Source organism: Martes martes (assembly GCF_963455335.1).
Source record: "Martes martes genome assembly, chromosome: 9".
In the NCBI taxonomy this organism is placed as follows: domain Eukaryota; kingdom Metazoa; phylum Chordata; class Mammalia; order Carnivora; family Mustelidae; genus Martes; species Martes martes.
Window position 1 is genome coordinate 37,138,549 of NC_137896.1, and position 11,942 is coordinate 37,150,490.

The following is an 11,942-nucleotide window of genomic DNA, read 5'->3' on the forward strand; positions in this document are numbered from 1 at the left end:
AATAAAGAAGATTTTAATTAAAGTTCTTTAAGACCTCCAAGAATATTAATTAGAAAGTATGTGGTGTTTCCAATAATACATCAACATAACAATAACTACTAACATAGCTATAATGCTAGTAGGCAGCTATAATGACAACTAAATCTCTTCTTTAATTTCTGTCACTTGAAATTGGTTCTAGATAACTTCCTACTTGGGAAGTATTACATATATAGCCAGCCTGAGTGTTTTCTAATGGTGCCACTGTCATTGTATTTGGGAAATCTACTGTGTTTATAGATTTTTGACTCACTTTCTTTAGCAAAACACATAAAGGGGATCTATACACTTACTCACACCATGCTGAAACCTATGAAGAAAGGTTGTATCTTTATTTCTCTAAAACTGATTTTTTTACTTCTCACAAGTGCCACCTGCTGCATTGTATGAGTATGTCCCTGTGAATGTGCCTGGAGGTTCAGAGGCATTAGAATTTTCAAACTCTTTTGGTGAAGAATAACATATATAATAAAATGTATAAATATATTTTCACAAAGTAAACATGAACATGGAGTCATCACCCAGATTAAGAAATAAAACATTACCGGGGCACCTGGGTGGCTCAGTGGGTTAAGCCTCTGCCTTCGGCTCAGGTCATGATCCCAGGGTCCTGGGATCGAGTCCTGCATCGGGCTCCCTGCTCAGCGGGGAGCCTGCTCTCCATCTCTCTCTGCCTGCCTCTCTGCTTGCTTGTGATCTGTCTGTCAAATAAATAAATAAAATCTTAAAAAAAAAAAAAAAGAAATAAAACATTACCAGTATCCCAGAACCACCCACGGTGCCACTTCCCAGATATCAAACCCGAAGTGGGGGGTAGGGGTAATTGATTCAATCACCCCTTTCTCCCTTCTCTGCCTTGTGATCGGGGTGCATCACTGCAGAGTTTAATATGATGTGAATTGATGCTTCGCTTCCTCAGACAGGAAGCAGACACAGGACTTGGGGTCTTTCACTCAGAAAGATGTTAAAAACTTGGACCCTTTTAGGAGCAAAGCACAAACCTTGGCAACCTGACATCATGCTAGGAGTTATGACCAGAAATCACAGGGAAAAGGTAGCTGACAAATTCCAGGAAAATAAAAGCTGGAATATTATTTTTAAGTTTCCCTTTTATACACTGTAGTTTCCTTATGTTATCCTAAAGCGTCAGCAAAGTCTGTTTAATCCACAGCCCTTTTGTTAATTATGACTGGAGGGCTCCTCTTTGTCCACATTCTTCAGCAAAACCAGACCAGAGAGAATAACTACAATGTGAAAAAGATGTCAGACCTGTAGAAGGAGACCAAGGGAAGGGATTGAGCCTGATCCTGAGCCTGAGCCTGGAACATGAAGCGACCAGGGGCATAGGTGGGTTAATGGAACATTCTAACACTTGTCCGGGTTCTTAAAAATACCTATCAGCCTCCATAGGCTGCTCAGAGTAAGGACCGCCAAACAGTAAACGGAAGAGGATCTCCCATATGCTTGAAATTAATCAATGCAGAATTCATCATTTTTTGGATAACTTCTATCTGTGCCAAACAGATTAGCAAATATATATATGACATATATATAATATATTTTTAATATTCAAATATAGATATTCTTAATATTATCTTTTCATACATATCCTTTAAAATGTAGTTAAAGATTATCATCATACAGTTAGAAAATATTAATTGATTTTTTTTTGTTTTTTAATTAATTGGTTTTACTATTTGCTATTTTCAGGGCCCCTCTCTTCCCAAACATTTCAAGCCCCGCCCCGCCCCGCCCCGCCCCGCCCCGCCCCGCCCCTACGGAAATTTCTTCCTGAAGCGCCTATTTCAAACCCAGCCACAAGATGTCAGCCCAAGCTTAGTCATCCCAGCATTTTCCTGGCCCACAAAATAAGCCTTTTTTTTTTTTTTCCCCCTAACCAAAAGTAATGTTGAGGCCCTCCAGACCCTCAAGGTCAGGTACAGAAACCACAGTGGCCGCTTGCCTAGGATGAAACCCCTAGCCTTCTTGATTCTGAGCAGACCAATCATCTTTGGCTTGTGGACATGAACCAATCACAACGGACTGCTTGAGCTCTAGCAACTTCAGCGGGGCCTCTGCTAAGAGGAGCGTCCAGCCTCTGAGGGAGCTTTCCTAACCACCGCTACCCCCAGGGCTGGGGGGACACTGGACCCTTGCCCGGTGTGTTGGCTGGAGCTGCCTGCGCAAGCCACGGGAAACCAATATCTTCGATCTGCGAAGAGGACACCGCATATTTGCACTCCCCCACCCCCCCGCCAGAGGCAAGCATGAAGGCTATTCCCGGTCTGTCCTGCAGCTCGTTGCCTTCTCCCATGAAAACGCTTTCCAAAAAAAAAAAAAAAAAAAAATGCTTTCCCACTTGCAGCCTGCCCTCCCTCTGCGGTGTCAGCAGAACCTCTCCTCCTGCGCGGGAGATGCCCGCTGCGGCTCCAAGAACCACCTTCTTTCCACACCATGGAGAAAGAGGGATGGGGAAAGGTGGCTTTTCTTGTGGATTTTTGTGAAGTCCGAAAAAAAAAACCTCTTCCATCCAGCAGATGTAGGCACAACCCACTGACCAGCCTGTTCCTGGAACAGTCGCCAGCAAAGAGAGTAGGGACCCGGCTGGTTTGCATTGGTTAGACCCATCCCCTGGGGCGTGGCGTTGCCCCAGACTTGAACAAAATGGGCTTTGTTATCAAGACTGTTGGGGAGGCAGGTAGTAGAATCTGCTTCACAAGATTTAAAGAGGAAAAGAAGGGTGGGAGGGAGGAAGGAAGGAAGGAAGGAACTGGTCAAAAAACAAAACCAAAAAACCCCCCAAAACAACTAAAAAACAAACCTGCCAAAAGTCCATATGAAATCTATTCTCAATAAAATTTATTTTCAGTAAATCAACATTTTAAATGTGTACGGTGCAGGTAGCTTATCATCGTGAAACTCTTTTTTTTTCTTTGTTAAATGTCCCTATATGTAGCTCTACTGACTACTTACAGGGTGATTTGCGAAAATTTTATTATTTTGAATGCATTGGTGGCCAGTTCATTGAGCCTCAACACACTAGGACAAAAACAAGAAAAGGTTTTCTATTTCTCACACTGTGACTTCTCCTTGGATCTCCACTGGAGCTCCCTGTCCAGTCCCTTAGGTACCTCCTGGGCAGATTCCCTGATTTTCTGGTCCCTTTCAATTACCAAGATTCTATTCATTTTAAATGTTGACTTAAATACACATTTAAATCTCATCTTTCTTCTTCTCCAAAAGTTGAACCTTCAGAATGGATGGGACTATGGTCTGCTCTTTCCATCTCCTTCGCCATCTTGGACCCAGTAAATAGGAAGACACAGTCCATCTCTGGAATCGCTCTTGGTCTTCTTCTTTCTAGTCCTCCGCTATTCTGATGTTAGATGAGGAAGAAGGGCTCAAGGAAAACAGTAAATGCCTTTTCACTGGGTCCGTTTGTTGTTTCTCTGTGGTGGTTGCTTCTTCTGTGGTACCAGCCACAGACTGTCTACCAAACACACTCCCAAGTGAGAGAGAGACTTTCAGACATTGGCTTGCAGGTTGCATGAACAGAATCTTTCAAAGGCCTTAATGGGGTTCTCCCTACCACACAATTGGCTGACGTCATGGCTCACGTCAACCCCTTTCTATTCTCCCTTATTATATTTTCTGGTGGAAAACCCCACACATTGTTCCTGGTAGGCAGCCTTTGTTTTTTGAGAATGGACAAGATGACACAAAACTGGCTTTTTTCTGTAATGTCATAGGAAACTCTGCATGCCAAGAATGTGTGAACATCTCTGCCATTGTTCTTTGCTGTCTATCCTGCCCCCTTGTCTTTTCTCTCTGTCCTCAGTTAGGCTGTGGGGTGGGGGAACAAGCACACTTGTTTTGAGACATGCCTATCCGGGAAAGAGATCAAGATTTTACTTTTAGCTGGCATCCCTGGTCTTTACGTGTGATTCTTTTAGAAATCCCATCACTTGGCTTGGGAGATGAGAAAGCAACTTTATCATGTACACTTGCTTAACCAGGCTGACATCCACACTTCTTATGAATCTACCACTTCTCTTAGTTCTTTACTAGGATGGAAAGGGACGATGGCTGACTCTCCTGGATAGCAGAGATGTTGAGTCTCCTCTTGGTAAGCCTGGGCCAGGGCCTGGTCCCTGTGGTATTTTAGAAGGTCAATATGCAACTCATGTTATCCTTAGGTCAGGTTCATTGTTGCTAATATGGGACCATAGCGAATGTCCTCCTGTCTTTTAAATCTTACATAAAGAACAATTATTAAAGAGAATTTTAAAAGTTTGATTTGTAGATCAGCATTCTGTATTAAATAAAAAAGGAAAATTCTAACATGTTTTGAGAACTTATTTCGTCTAATTGTCACAACAAGACAATGAAGTACTATCATTCTTACTTGATTCAAAAAAAAAAAAAAAAGGAAAATTTAAGCTCTGGAAGTCACTGAAGTCTCTGGAAACTCTGGAAGTCACTGAAGAGTGACTTGTTCAAGGTCTCACAGTTAATGAGCCAGAAGCACAGGTATGTCTGATTCCAAAGCCCATACTTTTATCACTTCTGCTACTTTTTATACAAACAGTGTCTGGTAAGTAGGTCTGATAACTTCTCTAAATAACTAGTTTTAAATAAGTGAACAGCAAGACAAAATTCAATTAAAAAGGGATGGCCACCACTGATCATGAATGGCACTCACATCTCCACTTAAACCACTTTCAGCTTATTCGGTCCTTCCGTGAAGAGTTAGTCAGGGCCCACGGAAAACAGAGAAGAAGTAGGGTATGTATACTTGCCTTCAAATGAGTTTGCAACTAGGAAGGAACCTAAAGATATACAATAAATGAACTATAATAAAAGGTGAAGGTGTAACATCCTAAAACAAAGGCAAAAACTCAAATTCTAAAAGGATTCTCAAGTTCAATTTCATGTTTGGGGGAGTGGATGTCATAAAAACTTACAGTGTGAGCTGAATGCTGGAGAATGGGCAGGTTAAGGGGATAAGCAATGTCCGGGAAGGGTTTGAGGGCAGGGAACAGTGTAAGGAAAATCAGAAGGAGAAGTCATCTAACAGGTTTGGGGAACAGCCAGCGATTGCTAGTTTGGCTGGAATGTGAGGTCTGTGGAATTCACGTACTAGAGACTAGGAGGTAAAATTAAAAATTTACGTAAGGATCAGATCTCAGAGAACCTTCCGTGTCAGCCTAAGGTAGTAACTGAAACACCACTGAAAATAGTTGAGCTGAGTATTATCTCATTAGAGCTAAGTCTTAGGACAGTGAAACTTGGAGTACCGTGTAGAATCAATTAGACCAGGAGAAACTGCAAAAGTCCAAAGAAAAGGTAGAGAAGCCAGATAGCTACTATAATTATCATGGGATGCACTGTCAGAGTAAATACTAGCATGGATGTGGAGCAATGGGAACCTTTGTATACTATTTATTGGAGTAGAAAGTGGAACAATCACTTTTCAAAGCTGTTTGGCAATTTCTTATAAAGCTCACCTTATGACCCAGTAATTTCACTCTCAGGTACTTACCCAAGAGAAACGAAAACATATGCCCACAAAAAGACTTATATAAGAATACTGCCAGCAGGCACACCTGGGTGGTTTAGTTGATTAAGCAGTTTACTCCTGATTTCAGCTCAGGTCATGATCTGAGGATCATGAGATTGAGCGCCACGTAAGGCTCTGTGCTCAGTAGGGAGTCTGCTTGAGATTATCTCTCTCCCTTCACCCCTCCCCTCGTTCACATGTGCATGTGTGTGTGCACACACTTGTTACCACTTCCTCTCTCTAAAAGGGAGGAAGGAAGGAAGGAAGGAAGGAAGGGAGGGAGAAAGGGAGGGAGGGAGGATATTCCAACTGCCTAATTCAATATATTGAAAAGCTAGAAATAACCTAAATGTCCATCAACAAAAAAATTACATAAACAAATTTCATTATATACATAATGGAATATTACTTAACAACTAAAAAAATGAGCTACTGCTAGACACAATAACATGGTTAAATCTCAAAAATATAATGTAAAGGAAGCCAGATAAGAGTATGAACCATGGGATCCCATTTTTTTGAAGTCTAAATTCTGGGAAAGTTAATCTGTGGAAATAGAAATCAAATAGTGGGTTTTGGGGGAAGGAAATAAAGGGAGGTGTGGAGAATGAACTAGGAAGGTGCATGAGGAATGCAGATGTCCTGCATATTATTTCTGGTGGTGATTACCCTTATCACACAATTGTCAAAAACTCATCAAACTGAACATGTGACATCTCTGTATTTTTTTTTAAGAAAGAGGAAGCATTTTTTTAAAGAATTTATTTATTTATTTGACAGACAGATCACAAGTAGGCAAAGAGGCAGGCAGAGAGAGAGAGAGGAGGAAGCAGGCTCCCCGCTGGGCAGAGAGCCCGATGCGGGGCTCGATCCCCGGACCCTGAGATCATGACCTGCGCTGAAGGCAGAGGCCTTAACACACTGAGCCACCCAGGTGCCCCGTGACATCTCTGTATTTTATTGTATGCCAGTTATAACTTAGTTTAAAAAAATTCTAGGGAGGAGTGCCTGGGTAGCTCAGTGGGTTAAGCCTCTGCCTTCGGCTCAGGTCATGATCTCAGGGTCCTGGGATCGAGTCCCGCATCAGGCTCTCTGCTCAGCAGGGAGCCTGCTTCCTCCTCTCTCTGCCTGCCACTCTGCCTACTTGTGATCTCTCTCCCTGTCAAATAAATACATTTTTAAAAAAGAAAAAAAAATTCTAGGGAACTGAAGAGGTAGCATTCATGCAAACTTCCTGGAAAAAAAACAAACTAACAAATCACAGCATTCCCGTACATTACCTGAGAAATCAATCAAAATAAAATGGTGGAAATAATGGTTGAAAAGGACATAAGGGTGAGCACAATAAAACCAATAAATCCTACAGTAAAGATAAAATAATAAGCTTAGATTTTAAAAATTAATGACTTTTGTAAGAGATAAGGAATGCTATAAAATTAATACATTAATAATAGCTGGTATCTCAAAGGCTAAATTATGGCCAAAAATTCTGAAAAGTCAGTGGAAAAAGATACCGCAGTGGTGTGTTTAAAGAAATCTGTAATTTAGAAAAGCTAAAGGTCTGATACAGAAAAAGCTAGTTTTATGCTCAAATGACATTATTTATACATTTAAAAGAATGTATTGTAGAACTTTTAAAGGATATTTTTTCAATTAAGTTCATGGTTCATAAAATTTGCTTTGGAAATAAAACCCATTTTGGTTGTATTTACTTCTCACTCTGAGAGGTAATACATAGTGCTTGCTGAAGCGTGTCCTCCTATCTGTCGGAGAGACAGAGTTCATGTTAAAAAGGCAGCATAAAACATTCTGTAATTAGCTTAGGAAACAAAATTAATTACTATTCATCATCTTTTACCCAGATAAGCTCTAAGAAATATATACTTAAGGTTACTTGTCTGGGGAGTCAGAAGTTATATTTCTTATTCAAAAGCAAGATAGAAATCTATAAAATTTGTCATTCTGGTGACTTGCTTAGGAAGCAAAAGTGAGTTAAGAGTAGTTGAAAGTCCGTTTGAGAAGGAAAATACAGCCTTGCACCGTGATAATTCATGTAACCTTCTCTAGAAGGAAAGATAAGCTGTTACCTGGAGATATATTTTTCAGTAATAAATAGGTGATAATTTTGTGTACAGATGCCAGAATTCTGTACAGATAGAGAGGGACACACACTTGGGGAAACACAGTGCAAACTCTTGAAATACACTATGATAATTTGGATTTCACCAAATTTCTCCACCCACTCTGAATACTTGTTAATTCTCTGGGTTTCCATCACTCAAAGACACTAACACATGGTTACTAGAAATAAGTGGAATAACTCTTAATGAGCAAGCAGTTGAATAAATTGTGGTTAATGTCTACAAGGAAATATTAGATCTGTATTGACATTATTATATGTTAAATGAGAAAAGCTAAGTTTCAGAATCACATGTTTTGTAAATATTCATTTTCAGTAAAACTAATGACAAAGGATTTGGGGTAAAACAAGTCCCAATATAAGATATGAAAACAGACCAGCAAATGCCATACTAGAATATGGAATAATACTGTTCATATTTTTAAAAAATCACTGATCTGTTTAAAATGTACATGACAATTACTATAAGGAAATTGCTTTGGAAATATAGGTACTAAAAGAAAATTCAGGAAAAATGAGTGAACATGGGTTGATGGACAGATAGATGGATGAGTGGATAGACTGATGGATGGAGAAATTTGGAGGCGTTTTACCATTGTTTTTCTAGTATATGATGTTTCCAGTGATAATTCTCTTGCCAAAATTCCTTTTGTTTTCCTTATCTTTAGCATTCTGACATTGCTGGCAGTCAGAATATGAATGGAAAGCTTTTCTATTTGAAGAATTCTATTCCCCTTCAGCTCTGAAAAATACACTCATTGCTTCTCAAGTCATTGAGACCTTTTATTTCCTCTGTTTTATCTTTGGGACACTACTACTTGTGGGCTGTTAGATTTCCTGGGTAGATCTCTGTCTTGATTTCTTTAAAACATTCCATATCCTCTTCACGTTGCTCCACATTTTGAGAATTTTTCATCCCCCACCTTTTTATTTTACTTAGGTCTTTTTTTTTTAAATGTTATGCTTCTTGCCATATAGTACACCATTAGTTTTTGATGTACTGTTCCAAAATTCATTGTTTGCATATAACAGCCAATGCTCCATGTATTATGTGCCCTCCTTAAAACCCATCACCAGGCTCACCCATCCCCCCACCTCTCTCCCCTCTAAAACTCTGTTTGTTTCCCAAAGTCCATGGTCTCTCATGGTTCGTCTCCCCCTCTGATTTACCCCCTTCATTTTTTCCCTTCCTTCTCTTAATGTCCTCCATGCTATTCCTTATGTTCCAAAATAAGTGAAACCATATGATAATTGACTTTCTATGCTTGACTTATTTCACTTGGCATAATCTCCTCCAGTTCCAACCATTTTGATGTAAAAGTTGGGTATTCATCCTTTCTAATGGCTGAGTAATATTCCATTGTGTATATGGACCACGTCTTCTTTATTCATTCCTCTGTTGAAGAGCATCTTGGCTCTTTCCACAGTTTGGTTATTGTGGACATTGCTGCTATGAACATTGGGGTCTATGTGGCCCTTCTTTTCACTACATCTATGTCTTTGGGGTAAATACCCACTAGTGTAATTGCAGGGTCACAGGGTAGTTCTAATTTTAACTTTTTGAGGAAACTCCATACTATTTTCCAAAGTGGCTGTACCAGTTTGCATTCCCACCAACAGTGTAGGAGGGTTTCCCTTTCTCCACAACTTCCCCAACATTTGTTGTTTCTTGCCTTATCAATTTTTGTCATTCTAACTGGTGTAAGGTGGTAAGGTATTTTGATTTGAATCTCCCTGATGGCTAATGATGATGAACATTTTTTCATGTCTCTTAGCCATTTGTATGTCTTCTTTGGAAAAGTGTCTGTTCATGTCTTCTGCCCATTTATTTGTTTTTTGGGTGTTGAGCTTGAGAATTTCTTTTTTTTTTTTTTTAAAGATTTTATTTATTTATTTGTCAGAGAGAGAGAGAGAGCGAGCGAGCACTGGCAGACGGAGGCAGAGGGAGAAGCAGGCTCCCTGCTGAGCAAGGAGCCCGATGTGGGACTCAATCCCAGGACTCCGAGGATTATAACCTGAGCCAAAAGCAGCTGCTTAACCAACTGAGCCACCCAGGCATCCCAAGCTTGAGAATTTCTTAATAGATCTTGGATACCAGCCCTCTGCCTGTAGTGTCATTTACGAATATCTTCTCCCATTCCGTGGGTTGCCTCTTGGTTTTGTTAACTGTTTCCTTTGCTGTGCAGAAGCTTTTGATCTTGATGAAGTCCCAAAAGTTCACTTTCAGTTTTGTTTCCCTTGCCTTTGGAGACATGTCTTGAAAGATGTTGTTGTGGCTGATGTCAAACAGGTTACTGCCTATGTTCTACTCTAGGATTTTGATGATTTCCTGCCTCACATTGAGGTCTTTCATCCATTTAGAGTTTGTCTTTGTGCATGGTGTAAGCAAATGGTCAAGTTTCATTCTTCTGTATATAGCTGTCCAATTTTCCCAGCACCATTTATTGAAAAGACTTTCTTTTTTCCATTGGATATTTTTTCCTGCTTTGTCAAAGATTAGTTCCATGAACATTCTTATATACATATTCTTTTACTGGAGTGCACAATTGTCTCTTGGTATAGATTATTACATTACAATACCATAGTTGATACTAAACTGGTTTCTAAAGTTGTACCATTATACCAAAATGAATAGTGGATGAAAGTCCTGGTTTTTCTACATCTTAGTAGTCATCATTTAGTATCACTGAATATTTTAAATCTTATTGAGTTGGTAGTGTGCAACTGTGTCTCACTCAGGTGTTAATTTGTATTTCTATTATTGCACATGAATGTGAGTTTCACTTTTTTGTGTATTGTGATTTTTCTGTGTATTGTGATTTTTTTGTGTATTGTGATTTGTGTATTTGTGTATTGTGATTTTTTAACTGTGAGCTACTCATTTTTTATCTATTTTCTATTATTTTCTCTTTTACCTATTTTTTAACTTGAGTTTGAATTTGAGGTTTTACAGAAAGAATATGCATTTTCATCACCAGATGCCTAAGCGTATTATTAGAATGAGGTCACTTCAATTACATGATCTGGTTGAAATTTTCCAGACCACAAAGACAGTGTGAATATGGACCAAAACCCATGTGAGACCTTGCTTGCATATTTTTAGAGGAGATTTAGAGGAGATTTCTAGATTTTCTGTCTAATACCAAGTTAAAAAAATACAAGTTTTATCTATGCCCCCTTCTTCAGGGTGAGATTTCTTTTTAGTTCACCTTGACTCCAAGGGCATAGCCCTTAAGAATCCCAGCCTTATGAGGAGATGTCCTAAAAAACCTCTTTGGGTATGCCTTAAGATTTGCTTCTGTGCCCTCTATTCCATAAAGCCAAGTCAGAAACTCAATTGCCCATGTTTCTTAGAAACAGAGACGTTCCAGCTTCAGCCTTTAATCTAACTTACAGGGTTCCTTCTTTCACTGCAGTCTGAAAATTGGAGATGTGTTTTTCTAACATACCAGCTCAATAAGGCCTATTTTAAATTAGAAAAAAATCAATCCAACATTTTCATTATTTCAAACAGGAGTGTCAATCAGCATATAATCTGGCAAATTACATAACCCTGCTTCTTTAATCTTTACCAAATAGACTAGTGTTGCCCAACAGAACATTCTGTGATAATGGAAATGTTCCATGTCTTCATTGGCCATTGTGGAAGCCACTAGCCACATGTGGCTATTGAGCATGTGAAATGTAATTCTGGTGATTAAGGAAGTGAATTTTAATTTTCACTTAATTTTAATTGTTGTAAATTTAAATTTAAATAGCCATCTGTGCCTAGTGGCTACCATCAAACAGCAGAGGAACTGAGCTTTATTCACCCATACATAACTGCTCTTATAAGGTGTAACTATTAGAATTATACATAAACCAGGAGGTGGGATTATTGGCTACATGACTAAGAATGCATAGTCAAAAGAAAAAAACAGTATAAAATGAAGTTTAAGAGAGCCAGTCTTCAAACTATGAAGTTCTATAAGAACTAAGGACATAGAGTTGTAGGGTTACTCCTCCATTATCTGCAAACTAGTCATCCAACACTATTACACATAACTCAGCAATGAAAGCATTGGATAGAAGTTATCTATATGCAGGAGCACCAGCCAATTAAACAAACAAACAAAAAACCCATAGTTGTGGTAAAACCGCAGCTATTTCCCTACTAGAGGTAGGTTTAGAGACCTACTGATTTAACAAATATCATATCTATTG